The sequence below is a fragment of the Chenopodium album genome, chromosome 3 (assembly GCF_948465745.1).
Source record: "Chenopodium album chromosome 3, dcCheAlbu1.1, whole genome shotgun sequence".
Lineage (NCBI taxonomy): Eukaryota > Viridiplantae > Streptophyta > Magnoliopsida > Caryophyllales > Amaranthaceae > Chenopodium > Chenopodium album.
The window spans coordinates 33,043,979-33,064,710 of record NC_137836.1 but is presented as its reverse complement, the minus strand read 5'-3'; the positions used below and the strand labels follow the sequence as shown (position 1 = coordinate 33,064,710).

Below are 20,732 nucleotides of genomic sequence, written 5' to 3'. Positions count from 1 at the left end.
TACAATTCTTGGTCAAGTTGACCGTCTCCACCAAATCACAAGACCTCCTACCACTCAAAATGTCTTTGAGGAATTTTGCATATTTGGGCATTTGGGTAACAACTTCAGTAAAAGGTAGAGAAAGATGAAGTTGCTTAAGCATGTCAATAAATCTTCCAAATTGTTCATCCAACTTATGTCTCATGAATTTTTGTGGATATGGAAGTTTGGGTTTCACAATTTCTTTCTGCACTCTCACCTCTCTAGGTGTCTTAATCACAACCTCACTAAAAGATGCACCATTTCTCCCATCCTCTACCATGGCCTCCTTGGGGACCTCCTTAGTTCCACTCTTCCTAAGAAAATTCTCCTCAAGAACCTTACCACTTATTATAACAATAGCATTCACGGGTCTCTTGGGATCTAAGCCCTTGGAAGGTAAAGAAGAAGGACTATCATAGTCTTTCAAAGCTTTGACAAGTTGAGAAATTTGGTTTTTTAGCATCTTATTATGAGTCATCACCTCATAAAATTTCTTGTCACTTAGGCCATATAAGTGCTTAAAAACTTTGTTTGATTTTCAATGATTTCCTCCAAACTATTCCTAGAAGAAGAGGATTGTGAATAGGAATTATCAACTTGAGTCTTTGGAGCAAATCCAGGTGGAGGGCCTCTTTGAGCATTATTTTGAAAATTGGCTCTCCCTTGATTGTTCCAATTATCCTTATTTTGATTTTGACCATAACCTTGATTATGGTTACCACCACCTTCATTATGATTTTCATAACCTTGGTTTTGATTACCATAATTTTGGTTTTGATTTTGGCCACTATAACCTGGATTGTTATGGTTACCTCGAGAACCTTGGTAAAAATGCGAGAAGACTAAGAAAAGGGAAGATAAAGGAGAAATAAAAGAGGAAGTAAAACTAAGTAAAAAACCTTAGAAAAAGGGCCAAATAAGTGCAAATGAGGGGAGAATCCTTAGAGAAAAGGGATAAAAGAGTGGCATAAATGCCACTCATCAAAATCCCCCACACTTGCCTTTTGCTTGTCCTCAAGCAAGGTATACTAAAACAAAAAGACAACACACACAACAAGCATAATATGACAAGGGTAAGAAAATCAATCAAGCTTCACGATGGGAAATGCTCCAAATGGACTCTAACATAGGGACATGAATCAAAGAATGCTTACTTTTCTCAACTCAAAGAGGGGGAACACGTTCTAAGATGCTCATGGTTGAAGGAGACAAAATTAAGCTAAGCGTAGAGAACTAATGATTTCATCCTCTGCCCTAGCTCCAACCAAGACGGTCCGCGTTCTCTCCACTAGCTTCAAATCATCCCCAAGTTAGCTCCTCATGATTCCTCGAGGGAACCGGAAAAAGAAATTTTATGTGGAGTCATAAGGTTATCCCGACATCTCAACTATGCACACTCTTTCCATAGGGTTGAAATCTATCTCCCTCCACCGTTCTTTGACCGCACTTCTCCAAGTCCAAGGGTCTTAACTTGGGTTGTAATGTCATGGCTAGGGGTTAAGGTTGGGAATTAATTTGAAAATTTTGGTGGCAAATCCTAAGTGAAGCAAAAGAGTGGCCATCTCTCAAGAACAACCTAAGAATTGAACCTAAATTCAAATTACAACCTTCAATACAAAATTTCACAACATTACTTCATTTCTCTCATCATTTTCTCTTTCTTTTCTTTTTTTTTTTCAACTTTTCTTTCTTTTTTTTTATTCTCCCCTTTTTTTTCTCCTTTTTTTTTTCTCTGTTTTTTTTCTTTTGGACTTCATACGTTGCATCCTTCCTCACAAACTTTTTGCAAATTTTTTCTTTCATGAACAACTTTCAAAATCTCACTTGAACCAATATTCACAACTTTCTTGCCCTAAAACCAACACTCTCGAATTCGAACCTCAAAAGCCAATGCTTCACTAACTACAAGGGTTGGTAGAACATAGGCCGATAGGTTTGTAATATGGCTAGATCAAGAAAGGGGAATGAGGCCCAAATTGGTTAGCAACTGGGTGGATGTAAAAATGAAAACCAAATTTGTAACAAAACACAAAGAAAACAAAGAAAAATGAGAAGAAATGCCCTCTTCCTCCTTTAAAGTTGTTTGGTCACGATCTCGGGAGCTAAATACCAACACAAAGATTAAGACATGCATAGTTAAGGATCCAAAGCGCCGCTCACAAGAATTATGAAGGCTAAAACAAATGACGCTCACACGGGATAAAAATAAGCAAATACCAACCAAGGGAATCCTATTCACTACGGAGAGCAACACCATCTTACCACTTTCCCGTGAACTAGGGGGTTCAAACGTCATCAAAAGTTCTAAACCGAGCTACCTTAGCTTATAATGTGTCTAATTCAACCTTAATAAGCATTCTTAAACCGTGTAAACCCTCATCAACTAGGAAGGTAAGCATTCAAAGTCATGTCATAAAAAAGGCACACAAATTCTCGAATCCAAATGAATGAGCAAATCCACATCAAAAATATTTCAACTTGCCATAGTCATGCTTGTTACACAAAAGAGAACAAGAAAAACACACAAAAAGGAGGAAGAAATTAAAAAGGTTCATAATCGAGGCATGTAAATCAAATAAATCCCAATCGACGTCCAAGTGATTGTTGATATCAACATCAACGACCCTAGGTTCCTTGGAACCAAAATCTATCAACCTCGAACCATTCAACTCTTCCTAAACTAGACCTAAACTAAGCACTCAAAGAAAAAGAAAAAGAAAGAGAGGAAAGGTCTCACCAAATGCCGATTGAAATATAAGACAAGGTAATATATTCAATCTCACCAAGGGAGCTAGAGTTGCTCCTTAACGTCCTACATAACCGCTTCAAGCTTCAACAAAGATGAGCCAAACAAAAGAAACTACAACAAAACAAGAAAAGGTTAGAAAACAAAGAAAAAGACTAAAGAAATAAACAAAAAGAAGAAAAAAAAATAATAAATAAAAAGCTATCTACAAAGTTTGGATTAAGGGGATTTGGATTTTCGGGAAATTTGGATTTTTTTTTCTCGGGAGCATCTTCACCTACAAAAACTCAGGAATCATCAAAGAAAATCATCAGAAATCAGCAAAAATAATCATAAAACATCATCATCATCATCACATCACCACATCAATATCATCACAACATCACCATCTCATCACATCACCTTCAAAACATCACCAACATCATCACCACCTTTACAACGCCACATCAATACCACAAGGCCACTATCCTCACTATCCTCTTTATGTGCAAGCAACTACCCTACCACTCTACCTTCCTATGTACACTTCAACCAACCAAAAGGACATCCTCCCCCACACTATTATTTTTCTCGTCCCGAGCAAAAGTGACAAGTGAGAAGATCGAGGGGGGGGGGGGAGGGAAAAGATCCCTCATCACTGGTTATCATCTCCTCGCCCCCTAGGTTGAGGGGGGTTATTAGGATCAAACCCGAGAGTGTCCATGAAAGGGTGGAAGGGTTGGTTAAAGTGCTCATAGGGCCACCCTTGGGCACCCTAACCACCATCAAAAGGAGCGGGGGTGGATGTGGATGCCAGGTCATAAGCCGGTTCACAGCCACCCGGACGATAGGGGTCGTATGGGGGGGTGCCAACGCGTTGGGTAAGGTCGATGGGACCTTCCTAATAGGCGTAGCAAGGGGGGGGGGTGGGGTGTTGAGGGTCATAGGGTCCCAAATGATTGACCAGAGCGTCTTGAGGAGGGTGGTAAGGGAAGTTGACATAGCGCGCTTGAACAAGATTGTCATAATTTGCCCTCGCGTAGTACCCCCATTGATCAATGGAAGCTTGATTGTCTTGACGGATATCATCGAGGGTACTACAAAGGCCATTGAAATCAAAAGGAGGAATGGAAGAAGAAGAAGATGCCTCACCTCCATCGCTAAGGGGGGGAATGATTTGCTCTTGATGGAGGACCGGTGGAGGTTGAGGAACTCCACCCCGGGCTCTAGTTCGCCTCAGCTCATTGGGGATGTTTTGCTGAGGGATCTTCCATTTTAGAGGAGCGGAGTAGTCCACCGTAGTGAGGTCGGGGTCCGGGAGGACACACCATTCGATCTCCCTATCGACCAAGAGGATGAAACGACGCTTGCTATTAGTGTAGTTGAGGAAGCAGCTGTGACGGAGGGCGCTTATGGAAAGAGCATAGGGAGGGAACTCGTCGGTGAGCTCTTCTCGGGTTTGGTGCACGGGTGGGAGCAATTCAATTTGATCTTTGTATGCTCTATTCTTCAAAGAAAGAGCAATGATAGTAATCATGCCACCCATAAATATCTCATCACCGAGACGGTTGTCCCTAGTATCCAAGAGTCGTTGGATGAAGGTGGAGGAGCATTGAAATTTGAGCCGTTGAGGATTATCGGCCAAGAATAGGCAAGCAACCTCGTCTTTTACCATGGAGCCGAGGTTGGCTTTGAAGAACACAGCATATTGGAGAAGCCGTACAAAATACCTCAAGGCTATATGAATGATGTTGTTGACCTTTGAGGTATTGGTTTGGAACCTATCCTTGTTTGTGATACTCCGCCACCACTCTTGCTCGTTGTAAGGAATGCGGTGAGAGGAGGTCATTTCGGACGGGTGATCAAGGTCGGTGGCGTGCCAAAAGAAGATCTCATTTCGATCACTTTCCGTTAGAGAGTGATCCTCGTTGAACATTCTGAAGTGAATCATGAGTTGAGGATCCTCATCGACATCTTCCGGCTCAAAAACTTCCTTGCGAAGAGAGGCAAGGAATTCTAAAGTCACACGCTCGTAAGTGTGAGCGTGGAGGTGAATGAAGTCACCCCATACAAAGTTTTGAGCCAACCTTGTTACCTCATCCAATATTCCCAGCTTCCTCAAAGTTTGAGGGGAAAAGAATCTTGTAGACCGAATCGGACGCTTGACGAGTGATTCATATATGGGCCAAAATTGCTCGTTCGAAGCAATAATTCCATGATCATTGATGCCGGGAGGAGGTGGGAATTGCGGTCCTGAAGATTCTCCCACCCTCTTCCTCTTTGACTTTCCTTTTCCCTTGCCGAACATCTTGATTCTACAAATTCACCAAGAGCATATCATTAGAACAAATTGATAAGAAATGACATAAGAAGCCAAGTAGCTAGCCAAGGTAAAAGTGTATGCATGAGAGTATACAATTCAAGGCATGCATGAATACATTTAAACCAAGGTTTGAATAAGAATTCCTATGTCATTCCTATATTAGTCATAACAAAGTCTAGGTGAAATTTGGCATGATGTCCCCTTATTTTCATGATATCCATTCATCAAACCATCAAAATCAAACCAAAACAATGAATAACAATCTCCAACAACATACAACTCATGCATTTCTCAATCATAAAATGGTAACATGAACACCCTAGTATGAAATCAACAATCTTAAGAAAAGACATTGAGATCAAAATAAAACCAAGGCAAACATGAATAATCATCATAACAACATGTTCTACTATAAAAAACCAATCAATTGCAACAAGTCAATCCAAAGAACCACATGAATCAAACAAGTTATTACTAACAATTTCAATAATACCACAATTCATACTTAAATATGTAAAACATGGTAAAACTATAAGAACTTAAAGAAATAAACTTGCAAAAGCTAGGAAAAACATAACACAATTGATTGGAAGGAAGTAAAAACCCAAAAACACCAAAGCACCTAAACCCTTGAAATTGGGGAAAATGGAAAGATGGGGTTTTTTTGTGGGGAATTTTTGGTGGAGATTGTAGAAATTTAGTAGAGGATGGAAAATAAGTGAGAAAGGGTGAAGATTGGAGTGATTTTGATGGAGATTTGAGGTTTTAAGGGGAGGTGTAATGGAGGTTTAGAGTGAGAAGGAGAAGAAAGAGGTAGGTGACGAAAATGGGAGTGGTGGTCACGAAAATACAACAAAATAGAACTTATGGCAGCAGCTTTTTTTTTCAAATCTGAAGAGAGGTTCGGCCGAACCAAGGGTATGTTCGGTCGAACCACAATGAAAGTTCGGTCGAACTCCCCTTTGGTTCGTTCGAACCATTGCCAAAACTCAACTTTCTGAAATCCGGGCAGGAAGTTCCAGCAAAATCGCAAAAAGAGAGGAGTGACCGAACCCAGGAAAGTTCGTCCGCACTACAGTATAAGTTCGGTCGAACCATCTAGGGGTTCGGTCGAACCTATGCTGGAACTTCAAGTTTGCAAATTCTGGCAGAAAGTTACTGAAATTTTCTAAAAATTAAGGAGTGATCGAACCCAGGAAAGTTCGGCCGCACTACAAGATAAGTTCGGTCGAACCTACCAGGGGTTCGGTCGAACCTTCTGCCAGAATGAAATATTTTTGTTTTTGGCAGAATGTTGCCATAAATCCTTGAAAATGCTGCAGTGGCCGAACATAAAGTGGTTCGGCCAAACTCCCATAAAGAATCACGCAAGTAAAAATAGTCCTTAACACACATCTAAACACCATAAAATCATGCTAGATGCAAAGTATATCAAAAACCCAAGCACAATGAAAACTCAAAAATCCCAACAATCCAAAGTTAGAGATGGAAAAATAGAAGCAACATGAAAAGAAAAAGTAGAAAAGGGTTAGAGACTCGGGTTGCCTCCCGGGAGCGCTTTTGGTTAACGTCGTTAGCTCGACGTTCCTTGAGTTGATCAAGGAGGGTCAAATTGACGATGCACATCAAGAAGTGTCACAGAAATCGGTTCATCACTTGGGAATCCTTCATAATAGAGCTTGAGACGGTGACCGTTGACTTTGAAAGGAGAGTGGCCGTCTTAGGAGATTTCGTAGGCTCCATATGGAAACACTTCCGTGACAATGTACGGCCCACTCCACCTTGACCTAAGTTGGCCCGGGAAAAGCTTCAAGCGGGAGTTGAATAGGAGGACTTTTTGGCCTTTAACGAATTCCTTATTGACAATTTGAGCATCGTGCCAAGCCTTAGTCCGCGCCTTATACATGCTTGCGCTATCGTAGGCATTCATCCTCAACTCCTCTAACTCATGTAGCTCTAGAAGCCTTTGCTCACCCGCACTATGGAGATCAAAGTTGATTTGCTTGATTGCCCAATGCGTTCGATGCTCCATTTCCACGGGAAAATGACAATTTTTCCCATAGACAAGCTTGTAGGGAGTGGTCCCTGTTGGAGTTTTGAAGGCGGTCTTATAAGCCCATAGTGAATCAATGAGTTTGGAGGACCAATGCTTCCTTGTCCTAGCAACCGTCTTCTCCAAAATCACCTTGAGCTCTCTATTGGTGACCTCCGCTTGGCCACTCGTTTGAGGGTGGTAAGCAAGCCCTCGCTTGTGAGACACCCAATACTTATCAAGTAGTCGAACGAAGGTGTGGTGCTTGAAATGTGATCCCCCATCACTAATTATTGCTCTTGGAACACCAAATCTCGGGAAGATCACTTTCTTGAAGAAGCCACGGCCTCCGCCCACTTAGAGTCATAGTCAACGGCGACCAAAATATACTTGTTCCCATGTGAAGAAATGAAAGGGCCCATGAAGTCTATAGCCCACACATCAAAAACTTCAAGCTCAAGGATGGGGTTTTACGGCATTTCATCCCTTCTAGAAATATTCCCCATCCGTTGACATCTATCACAAGTTTTAACAAATATCCACGCATCCTTGAATAGAGATGGCCAAAAGAGCATAGATTGAAGGATCTTTGAGGCGGTCTTTTGAGCACTCATATGCCCACCACAAGGAGAAGAGTGGCACATATGGAGAACACTTTGAACCTCGTCGTTGGGGACGCATTTCCTCAACAAACCATCGACCCCTCTTTTCAATAAAGTGGGATCATCCCAAATGTATCTCTTGGCCTCATGCTTGAGTTTTCGACGTTGTTGTGAAGTGAAATCCGGCGGTATGGCACTACAAGCTAAGTAATTCACAATATCCGCATACCACGGCTCCGATTTCACTTCAAGGACATAAAGCACATCATCTCTTAGAGCGTCCTCTATTGGCAAACCATCATCTTCAAACCTTGCACCGCCCAACCTTGAGAGGTGATCCGCCACCACATTCTCGACTCCCTTCTTGTCTCTCATCTCATAATCGAAGTCTTGGAGGACTAAAACCCATCTCAACAACCTTGGTTTAGCTTCCTTCTTCCTTATCAAATATTTGAGAGCCGAGTGGTCGGTATACACAATTGTCTTAGAACCAATGAGGTAGGTTCTAAACTTCTCGAATGAATGGATAACCGCTAGGAACTCCTTCTCGGTAGTTGTGTAGTTTCGTTAGGCATCATTGAGAGTTTTAGACAAATAATGTATGACATGAAGTTTCCCATCCTTTCGTTGTCCAAGAACCGATCCAATGGCCTCGTCGCTTGCATCGCACATGAGCTCAAATGAAAGAGACCAATCCGGACCTTAGACAATAGGAGCGGTGCAAAGGGCTTCTTTCAACCTACAAAAGGACTTATGACAAGCATCATCAAACACAAACTCCTTATCTTGTTGCAATAAGGATGTGAGAGGCTTAGAGATCATATAAAAATCTTTAATAAAGCGCCGATAGAACCCGGCATGGCCTAGAAAAGACCTCACTTCCCTCACGTTGGTGGGGGGAGGAAGTTTTTCGATGACCTCAACCTTGGCTCTATCAACCTCAACGCCGGCATGGGAAATTTTGTGCCCAAGAACAATCCCGCTTTCCACCATAAAGTGGCATTTTTCCCAATTCAACACGAGGTTAGCCCTCTCACACCTTTCTAAGCAACGAGATAAATTAGATAGACAATCTTCATAGGTGGCTCCTCCAACGGAGAAGTCATCCATGATGACTTCTATCTCATCCTCAATCATATCACTAAAAATGGACATCATGCAACGTTGGAATGTTGCGGGGGCATTACAAAGCCCGAAAGGCATCCTACGATACGCATAAGTACACCGTAGGGGCATGTGAAAGTCGTCTTCTCTTGATCCTTGGGGTCAATCGGGATTTGGAAAAATCCCAAGTAACCATTAAGGAAACAATAAAAGGAATGCTTTGTAAGCCTTTCCAACATTTGATCAATGAACGGTAGTGGAAAATGATCTTTGCATGTACTTGTGTTAAGTTGGCTATAGTCAATACACATTCGCCAACCGGTAACAAGTCTAGTGGGTACTAGTTGATCATGATCATTTTTCACTACCGTCATGCCCCCTTTCTTAGGCACAACTTGCCAGGAGATACCCAATCACTATGAGCAATTGGGTAAATAATTCCCGCATCAAGAAGCTTAGCCACTTCCTTCCGCACAACCTCTTGCATGGAAGGGTTAAGCTTTCTTTGCCTTTGCCTAACGGGTTTGGCATCTCCCTCTAGATCAATTTTGTGCATACATAAAGATGGACTAATACCTTTGATATCATCAATGGTATAACCCAAAGCTTTCTTGTGTTTTCTCAAAAACATTGATCAAGAGGGAGGTTTGCTCCTCCGTTAGGTTAGAATTTATAATCACGGGGAAAGACTCATCGGGACCAAGAAATGCATATCTCAAGCCCAAAGGTAGAGGTTTCAAGTCTACCTTTGGTGCTCCTTTACCATTGGGGCTCTCTTCTCTTTCTTCAACTTGAAAGAGGTCATGAATGTAAGGAGCCTCTTCTTCCATGCTCGCGCCCTTGCACTCCTTCTTGCTTTCCTCAAGCAAATCCTCATAGAATTGTATGTCTTCTTCGTGAGTACCTATCTTTGATTCATTCAACAAAACACTTTCAAGAGGATCATCAGTAGCATGCAAGTGGGAGCGAGAAAATTCATCAAGAACCGTATCAAGAACATCTAGCCTAAAGCATTCATCACTTGAGGAGGGTTGTTGCATGACATTATTCAAATCAAACTCAATAGAATCATTGTCAATTTTCAAGGATATCTTCCCCTCCTTCACATCGATGATAGCTCTAGAAGTAGCTAGAAATGGCCTACCCAAAATTATAGGAATCCTCTCATCCTCATCCATCTCTAGCACATAGAAATCCACGGGGAATGTGAACTTTCCTACCCTAAGGGGAATGTCCTCAACTTTGCCCATGGGGAACTTAACGGAACGGTCCGCTAGTTGAAGAGTAATGTTAGTGGGAGAGAGGGTTCCTACACTAAGCTTTTGGTAGACGGAATAGGGCATGAGACTCACACTTGCTCCTAAATCACACAAGGCTTTATCAAATTCAATGCCATTGATAGAACAAGGGATGGAAAAGTTACCCGGATCTTTCAATTTGGTAGGTAGTTTGTTGGAAAGAATTGCACTACAATTGGCGGTCAAACTCACCGTCTCACACTCCCTTCTCCCACTCAAAAGATCTTTCAAAAATTTGGAATAGTGAGGCATTTTCTTTATAGCATCAACAAAAGGGACGGAGATATGCAAATTGTTAATGACTTCCAAAAACTTCCCAAATTGGGCATCAAGTTTAGCTATCACAAATCGTTGTGGAAAGGGTAGCTTCTCCTCTCTAGGTTGGCGATTTAGGGGCAAGGGGGTGGCTTCTTATTCCTTGGGAACCTCAACATGTTTTTCCTTTTCAACACTCAATGGCTCATTGGGTTTTTCACCCTCATTCTCTAACTCCACCTCTTCTTGGGGTTCTTCCTCAATTAAAGGGTCACTCCCTACTACCTTCCCACTCCTTGTTGTCACGGCATACAAAGGTTTTGGGTTGACTCCTTGACTTGGGATGTGAGAAGAAGAAGAAGAAGAAGAAGAAGAAGAAGAAGAAGAAGAAGAAGAAGAAGGGGATGAATTAGATGCAAGTTGAGCAATTTGGGTCTCAAGCATTTTCATATGAGCATTGGTTTGATTTTGGGCCTCTTCATGTTTCTTTTGATCTTCCTCACGCATTTTTAAAAGAGCATCTAATTTAGCCATCACGGGATCTATTGGAGGGGCTTCAATTTGAAGAGGTTGTTGAGGTGGAGGAAGTTAGGGTTGATGGAAACCCGGAGGCCTATTAGTTTGGGCATAGTTAGAAACAAATTGGCCCCTATTGCCTCCGGTGCCTTGGTTAGGAACATTGCTTTGTTGATTATTTCCCATGTTACCTTGGTCACCAAAATTTTGATTTTGATGGTCATGGTATCGGGAATTAGGTTGTTGGTTTTGATTACCATACGCCCTTTGGTTAGAGTAGCCTCTTCCATTGAAATTGGAAGGGCCTCCCCCACCATGGTATTGGTTATCATAACCACCACCACTTCGGTTCCAACCACGGTTTCCACCTTGATTCCAATTCCCCATTTGATTTAAGTTTGGCCTCAAGTTTCCTACATTTCCCATTCTAGGAGCAAAATTCATAGCATTGACATTTTTCATATTACCATCATGTTCATGGGAAGGGGGTTGAACTTCACAAGCATATACACAATGAGAGGTATCATGATCATAGGTTTCACAATTAGAACAAAACATGCATCCTTGGGGCATTGTATTGTAAGAAGAGGGGGAGGAAGTATCCATACCATTGCCTCCCTTGGTTGAAGGGGAGGTATTACCATGAGGGTTGGACCTTTCTTTCATCAATTCATCCATTTGCTTGGTCATTTTGGAGATTTGGGTAGAAAGGTTGTTGATTGCGTTGGCTTGCTCCAATGCATAAACGCCCTTGCTAGAAGTAGCATCCCTTTCTCCTTCATACCAATCATCATAGTGCTTTGCGGCTTCATCTATAATACACTCCACTTCATGCTCTCCTTTGTTCATGATTGGACCACCGGCCGCGGCGTCTAGGCTTGTTCTTTCTTGAGGTGTGAGACCTCCATAGAAAGTGTGAATGAGTTGATACTTGGGTATCCCATGGTGTGGGCATTAACGTTGAAGCTCTTTGTATCGTTCCCATGCCGCACTTAGAGACTCACCACTCTTTTGGCGAAAACCTTGAATCAAAGACCGAGCCTCGGCGGTCTTCCTATGGTTATAAAACCTACTCAAGAAAGCCATAGTCACTTGGTCCCATGTTGTGAGAGAATTAGGGGGCACCTCCTTCTCTAGCCATTCTAGACCTCTCCCAATTAGCGAAAATGGAAACATTTTCAGGCGAATATATTCTTGAGTCACTCCATTGGCCTTTATTGTGTCACAATATTTCTCAAACTCTTTTAGGTGCTCATGAGGACTCTAGAACTTTCCACCCGAGAATTGTTTCCTCTCAATCAAAGCAATCAAATTAGGCTTGATTTCGAAATTGTTGGCTTGAGTAGTAGGAGTTAGGATCCCACTTTGCGCTCTAAAAGCTTCGGGGGCCCCAAGACGACTCAAAGGCGTATTCTCTCCCATTTTAGAACCTTCTTCACTCTCAAACTTATAGGTTGAGAAAGGGTTGATTTCTGAACTCGAAGATGATTTAGGGCTATCTAATTCTTCACTTGAGGGTGAAGAGGGTGGAGTATCTTCTAATCTCTTACTCCTCTCGTTGGAGTGTGGGAATTTCTACTCCTTGCTCTTTCTTCTCTTCGAAGTAGGGACAAAGACCTCTCTAGCTCTGGATCGATGGGAATCAAAGATCTTGAGCGGGTTCGTCCTCTGTTCATACAACAAAGCTAAGAAGAACGTAAGCACTGACAAGTAACAAAAGTAGCAAACACCAACAAATAAAGATGAGATAGTCTCAAACAAGCAATGAAATAGCAATGAAAACCGTCTCCCCGGCAATGGCGCCAATTTGACAAGGCAATAATCGTGTCGTTGAGCGACTACACCTAAATCAAATGAATTTATAACGCTCTACTGACAGGGAGAAATGCTTAAGCACTGCATTCATTACCTAGGGTCTAAGCTATCTCAAAACAAGAAGTGTGAATAACTAGAAGGTTAAACTAAGAACGAAATGGATTAAAATTAATATAGCTTAGGCACCAAGGGAAATGGGTAGGTGAAGTTGACGCTTGATCATGCAATAACAAAGTAGCATATCAATGGTAAACTAAACATGCATGAATACCGAAGTAAAGGGGTCCAATCTAACCGCCTTCCGGGGTTAATTGGTTTCTCCTAACATAGCCTTTATGTTTCCATCTTAGAACCATATATTAGAAGGTGCAAACAAAGAATTATCGATAGTAATGAATCTCAACTAAGTCAACTTCCGTTACTTGTTAGTAAAGACTCATCTTTGATCAACTACCAATGTGCACTTGCAAGAAAGACCAAAGAATATCAAGCATGCAAAGACTTTAATCACCATTAACATAACCCCAACATTATAAGCACGAACAATTAGCAACTACACCATCCCCATACCCTTGGCTAGGTGACTACTCACAAATCATATTGAAAATAATATCAATCATCAAATCAATAAGCATCAACATGATTAATAAGCAAAGAAGAAAAATCAAAGCAAATAAGCAAAATAAAAAACAAAGGTAAAGAGAAAGAGTAAGAGATTGCTCATTAAGTGAAGATGAAGGTCTAAAAAGGATTGAACAAAAATCCTTCTTCAAAATCCAAGTTCATCAATGAAGAAAACCACACTTTCTCTCTCTACCAATGAAAACTAATAGTGTTTCCCTCTCTAGATTAAGCTAAAATGTAGAAAAATTAAAACTAAGTTAATCTAATCTTCAAAACGTTCTAAGATGGGACTTATATAGTCCGTACAAAGCCAGCTGATAAAAGGAGAGGTCCGACCGAACAAATGGGAAGGTTCGGCCGGACTACAGGGTAGGTTCGACCGGACTACAGGGTAGGTTCGGCCGAACCATGGGTAGGTTCGGTCGAACCTCCCTGATCCTGGTCTGGTCGAACTCCTGTGGTTCGGCAACTCCTGCAAAACTGCCAAATTTCGTCTTGCCCCTGCCTGAACGTTCGGCCGAACCACTGAGCAGGTTCAGTCACACCTTGGTTAGGCCACACCTTTAGGAGGTTCGGCCGAACCTCTTCTGAATCATGCTTCCTCCAGCTTCCCTTGAGCTTAGCTTCCTCCTCTTGAAAATCCCGATGGTTCCTACAAAGCATAAGCATGAAAATCACAATAAGAACAAAGCGAGAAGACTAAGAAAAGGGAAGATAAAGGATAAAGAAAAGAGGATGCAAAACTAAGTAAAAATGCTTAGATAAAAGGCCAAACAAGTGCAAATGAGGGGAGAATCCTTAAGGAAAAAGGATATAAGAGTGGCATAAATGCCACTCATCATATTGCAAGAGAGGGTATAGGGTTTTAGGATGGAAAAAATGAGAGAATTGAAAGAGTATGGTGCGTTTTGGGGTTATAAGGACTGCCAGCTGGTGCATGCGTGCAACAGAAGGTCGCGCCCGCGGGTACCCCGCGGTTAGCCGGCTGGGAGTTCCTGGTCGGATTTTGGTATTTTAGGTCAACAGACACCCGCGCTCGCGGCCTGTAAACCTGCGCCCGCGGCTGGTAGACCTGCGCCCATAAGTGATCTTTGCGATGTGTGCGCGCTGCTTGGTGCGTGTGCACCACATACAATATGGGAACGCTCTAAAAATAATAACACCTTTAATGGTTATTTTGTGTTTGCTTTCTCACCGTTCCTATCAAAAGTCATGATCAAGTACTAAAAAACTTCATAAGAAACAATTCAAAATATGTTTGAACATGAATAAAAATCGATGGGAATGCAAACACGAAAACATATACCCTTAACGAACCCTTTCCTCTAAGCTTAACCAAACCTCATGAAATCTTGAAGTAGCACCAAAATTTTTGGAAATTTTCTCCGATCCTAACTCATGGTATTTAGGATAAAAAGAACAAACAAAAATAAAGAGAAATATGAAAAGTTCTCAAAGGAGGAAGTATAGAGAATTGTAAAATCAAAGAAAAAGGTTAGAAAACCGGGTTGCCTCCCCGGTAGCGCTTTTGGTTAACGTCATTAGCTCGATGTGCTCCACCAATTAAGGTGGTTGTCGGACAAACAACGAGGCAACAAGATCAAGACAAAGAGAATCTTTCAGTGAGACTTCTACAAACCATTTGGAAAATCACTCTTGGTCGAATTTGGATCCCTTGATCCCTTGATGCTAAGGTGTGATTGAAGAGTTTTGATCCCTTGATGCTAAGGTGTGATGGAAGAGTTTTGACCTCAACCATTGGTACACCTTCACCTTCCTTTGAAGTGGCGGCTTGCAAAGCTTCTTGGCTTGAGATATTCATGCACATATGCTCATCCACTTCCTCAATGTTTCCATTTAGCAAATCCTCATACATTGCCTCTTCCTTGATAGGAGCACCTATCTTATCCTTGTTCAACAACAAGACTTTCTCAAGAAGATCATTAGAAGTGATCAAGTGCTCATGCATGGAAGATACAACAAGATCAAGAGAAGTAAGCAATTTTCTAAAGAAGAACATGGATACTTCATGCTTTCATTAAAGTCAAATTCAATTACCTCTTCTCCTACCTTGAGTAAAATTTTCACACTCTTAACATCAATCATAGCACCCGAGGTAGCAAGAAAAGGTCTACAAAAAATAATGGGAATGGTAGCATCTTCATCCATTTAAAGGACCACAAAATCTACCGGAATCACAAACTTCCCTACTCTCAGAGGAACATCCTCAACCTTCTCCTTAGGAATCTTAATTGACATATCGGCCAACTGCAAGGTGATTTTGGAAGGCCTAAGTTCCCCTAACTCAAGTATTTGATAAATCGAATATGGTATTAAGCTAACACTAGCTCCTAAATCACATAAGACATTGTCAATTTGCATCTTGTTAATGGCACAAAGGATAGAGAATTTTCCGGGATCTTTCAACTTGGGTGGCATCTTGTTCATTACAATTGCACTACAATTCTTGGTCAAGTTGACCGTCTCCACCAAATCACAAGACCTCCTACCACTCAAAATGTCTTTGAGGAATTTTGCATATTTGGGCATTTGGGTAACAACTTCAGTGAAAGGTAGAGAAAGATGAAGTTGCTTAAGCATGTCAATAAATCTTCCAAATTGTTCATCCAACTTATGTCTCATGAATTTTTGTGGATATGGAAGTTTGGGTTTCACAATTTCTTTCTGCACTCTCACCTCTCTAGGTGTCTTAATCACAACCTCACTAAAAGATGCACCATTTCTCCCATCCTCTACCATGGCCTCCTTGGGGACCTCCTTAGTTCCACTCTTCCTAAGAAAACTCTCCTCAAGAACCTTACCACTTATTATAACAATAGCATTCACGGGTCTCTTGGGATCTAAGCCCTGGGAAGGTAAAGAAGAAGGACTAGCATAGTCTTTCAAAGCATTGACAAGTTGAGAAATTTGGTTTTCTAGCATCTTATTATGAGTCATCACCTCATAAAATTTCTTGTCACTTAGGCCATATAAGTGCTTAAAAACTTTGTTTGATTTTCAATGATTTCCTCCAAACTATTCCTAGAAGAAGAGGATTGTGAATTGGAATTATCAACTCGAGTCTTTGGAGAAAATCCAAGTGGAGGGCCTCTTTGAGCATTATTTTGAAAATTGCCTCTCCCTTGATTGTTCCAATTATCCTTATTTTGATTTTGACCATAACCTTGATTATGGTTACCACCACCTTCATTATGATTTCCATAACCTTGGTTTTGATTACCATAATTTTGGTTTTGATTTTGGCCACTATAACCTGGATTTTTATGGTTACCTAGAGAACCTTGGTTCCCTTAGTTCCTATAACCACCACCTTGGTTATAGTTGTCAAAATTACCATGGTTTTGGTAATTCCTATTCCATTGACCCCTTTGGTTATCAAAACTTTGCACATTCTTATTGTTTGGCACATAGTTCACATGTTCACTCTCATTATTATCAAAATCATCATTACTCTCCGAAAACGCATGAGAGTAATTACTAGAATCATGATCATATGAACCACACGCATCACAAAAAAAAAACCACTAGGCATGTTACTAGAAGAAGGAGGGGGATGAGAGTTACAAGGAGTACCTCTCCCCTTAAATTGGGAGGTAAGACTTGAAGCTTGGGGAGAAGAACTCTCCAATTTTTCCTTGATTGCACTCACTTCCTTCCCCAAGTTTTCCATTTGTGAGGAGAGATTGTTGATTGCGTTCAAATTATCAACCGAGTACACCAAAGATCTACTCTTGCTAGTTGATTCTCTCTCACTATTTTGACAATATCTATAGTACCTCACAACATCCTCAATGATGTCCACCACTTCTTCTTCCATCCAATTCATGATGGGACCTCCGGCTCATCCATCTAGGCTTGACTAGCCTTGGGGACTTAGGCCTCCATAGAAAATCTAAATAACTTGATAGGTTGGATTCCCATGGTGAGGACACTCCCTTTGACACTCCTTATATCTCTCCCATGCTTCATAGAGGCTCTGACATGGCTTTTGTTTGAAGCCTTGAATCAAAGCTCTTGCCTCAGCCGTTTTATTTTTTGGATAGAAACGGGTTAGAAATTCCTTTGTAACCTCGTCCCATGTAGTTAGACAATTCGGCTTAACCTCCTTGTCTAGCCATTCCAAAGAACGCCCAATGAGAGAAAAGGGAAAGAGCTTGAGGCGGATAAATTCTTGGGAAACTCCGTTCACCTTGATAGTATTGCAATATTTTTAAAATTCCTTGAGATGATTTAGCGGGCTCTCATGATTGGCTCCACTAAATTTTCGCCTCTCCATCAAAGTGATCATAGCCGGCCTAATTTCAAAATCATTTGTCGGTGTTGTGGGTGGAGCAATTCCACTCTCAAATCTATATGCACCGGGAATCCCCAATTCTTTCAATGCCACTCTCGGATTCTTTTCCATTCTTGCTTGTTCTACTTGTTGCGGTTCTTCCTCACTTTAAATGCTAGAGCTAAAAGATCGCCTAGCAACCCTTAGTCTTGTAGGTTGATCACTTTTAGTCTAATTAATCACATGCACAACTATGTCAACCAATTTAATTGCAACAATCAATCAATCAAGGATCATCAAATAGAAAAAATCATCAATCAAGCATGCTTCCCCTTCTCCCTAGCAACTAATCTACTCACTAATCATGGTGAAATCTAAAGCCAAAACAAATTCAATCACAAACATATTCATCTCAAGCTAAATCAAAAGGAGGTATAATCAATTCAACAAATTCTCAAAACTAAATAAAAATCCAAACCAAACATTAAAGCATAAAAGAAAATTGCAATTGAAGTAAATTCAAAGGAAAGAGATCTCACAAACATAGATTGATATGAAAAAGAATTCCAAACTTGATTGAAGAAACAATGTTGAATTACAAATCAAATTCAAGGATTACAATCTCTCCTTCCTCTCCAACTTCTCTCTTGTTTCTCTCTCTAAAACCTAAGCAAATGAAATTATCTAAAAGTTAGCCTTTAAAAGGATTTACAAGAGTATATATAGATAAAGAAGAAAAAATGATTAGCCGCGGGCGCACAGAAATGGGTACGGAACCCATAACTAACTCTGCAGGCAATCTTGGCAAAACCCGCGCCCGCGGCGATGTCACCTGCGCCCGCAGCTCAGAGCGCGATTGATTCCTGGTTCTAGGTGAAGTAGGGAGCCACGGTCTCTCTATCTGGAGCGGCCTCTCAAAAATCTCTGTGCCCGCTGCTAGACCGCGGCTAGGGCGCGGAGAGTTTCTACCTAAAATAACCAAAATGATGCACTTAGCTCGCGCCCGCGGAAATGAGAAGAAGCAGAGCGCCCTCTTCGAGCCCTCTCCAAGAGGCTTGAAACTCCTTTGCTTAGCTCTTTTTGCTCCTCTTGAATCCTTTGCAAAGCTAAGTCCTTAGGCACCTACAAAAGAAACCAAAGAGAGAAAATAGAAGAGAAAAAGAGAAATATAAAAGGAAAACATGAGGAAAAGCACATAAAGGAAAGTAAAACAAGAAAAAAGAAGAAATAGAGAAACTAAAGGAGAAATGACCAAAATGATAAAAGAAAAGCATGAAAAATAAGGTGAAAATATCCTAAAACACTACCCTATGAGTTCCATTAATGACACTCATTAGGAAACCGTTCACAGGCTGAAGGTTACACCCCTTAACGATCCAGGAGATCGTTAACTCTAATAGGTCTGGAACCATGACTAGAAGTTCGGGGATGAAGGTACAAATCCAACCTAAAAGAGATTGAATCTACCCTAAAAACAGGCCTCTACTTTATTCTTCTCGTATTCATGTGTGATTTCTGACTAACATACAATTAATAAATTTACCCTAAATCTGTTTATCTATGTTGATTGAATATTAGTGCACAAATAAAAATATTATTGGCGATCACTTGAATTATAATCATATTAATCCTAAATAAGATTATTAATTATCTTATTAAGCGTGATTACAAATACAAAAATTCCTTTTAAATATGCATAAAAGGTGGGATCAAGAAATTAAAATAAATAATATCAAGCAACATAATCATAATCATCAAAATAATAATCATAATCATATTCATCTTAAAGCATAATATTAGCAAGATCCTAGGCATGATACTAACAAGATTAATAACAAACCCTAGCATGTCAAATAATATTAAAGATCAAAGCTTTAGCCCTAACATGATACTAACGTGATATTAGGAAAGAAATAGGAAGCATCATTGTGATCATTCTTGATAATAGAAATATTAATTAACCCTAAACACGATACTAGGAAGCAATAAAACATCCTAATATAATACTAGGAATCAATAAAACAGTTAAAGTACTTACTTCTATGCCTCGTACCTCTTTCTAATAACAAAATACTCACGTTGGTAACTTCAAGGAAAATAATTAATCAGTAAAACTAAATTAAATAATTGAAATAGAGATTTGGGACCAAACCCTCAGAAATATCAAACTTTTCACGTCTAGGGCGAAGGCAACTTCGAACTTGGCTATGTGTTTCCAAAGCTAATGTATGAGAAATTTTAAGAGAGGGAAGGTGTAGACAAAGAAAAGAGAGAGAGAAAAAGATAGAAGATTGTAGATGTAGATGTAGATGATTTGAAAACAGGGAGATACGACCCCTATGTATAAGAAAAATAACACAGGACTGAAGAAAATTATGTTAAAAATATAAATCCTCCTATCGCAAACGACAGGAGCCAGCGCCTAACGGCGAGCTCGTCGCGAAGGCCAACGCCAGGCGACGAAGGTCAGCGCCTGGCAACGACTCTGTCGTCTCGCGCCGGTCCAAAAGTCAGGGCGCTTTTCCACGCATAATTACCTTCATCATCGGTTGCAGGTAATTATGCGTTCGTGTAGTTTTCGAAATCAGATTTAATATATTTTATTCTAAATAAAACATTCTTTTAAAAGTACGATTAATAGGCCCTCCTCTAGATCATCGGGCCACCTTTAAAAATCATTGGGCCTAATCTAATTTAATGCATAACTTCCTCATAAGTCATCGGAATTGGGCCTATAATATATCATTAGAAAGCTCTTTTCGAGCCCAATCCCACTACACTATTATCAGACCTTTATTATGGACCAAACCAAGTTGGCCTGACTATTTTTCATAAACAGGAGTAAGAAAAGAAATATTTTTAGAAAACAAAAAGAGAAATATTTTAATAAAAACATCCTCATCACTAGACTTTTCACACTCTCACTTCGTTCGATAATCAAATGACGTGAAAGGTATTCATCACCGAGTTTGGTTTTGGGGAAACACATTTGGGTGTTTACAAATACCTTTCACTTCATTTGATTATCGAACGAAGTGAAAGTGTGAAACACTACTAGCAATAGGCCTATTTCCGACAGACTGGTTCTGACGGACACGTAAATCCGTCGCAAAAATAGGAATT

General features: G+C 40.6%; 2 non-coding genes across 2 annotated transcripts; both read left to right on the top strand.

Annotated features, from left to right (window-relative positions):
* The first annotated feature begins 11,813 nt into the window (after positions 1 to 11,813).
* LOC145626000 (small nucleolar RNA R71) lies at positions 11,814 to 11,919 on the top strand. The gene has a single exon (XR_014110888.1). It is a non-coding gene; the product is annotated as a small nucleolar RNA R71 (small nucleolar RNA).
* A 5,330-nt stretch (positions 11,920 to 17,249) lies between these two features.
* LOC145626077 (small nucleolar RNA R71) lies at positions 17,250 to 17,356 on the top strand. Its single transcript, XR_014110946.1, has one exon. It is a non-coding gene; the product is annotated as a small nucleolar RNA R71 (small nucleolar RNA).
* Positions 17,357 to 20,732: the final 3,376 nt, after the last annotated feature.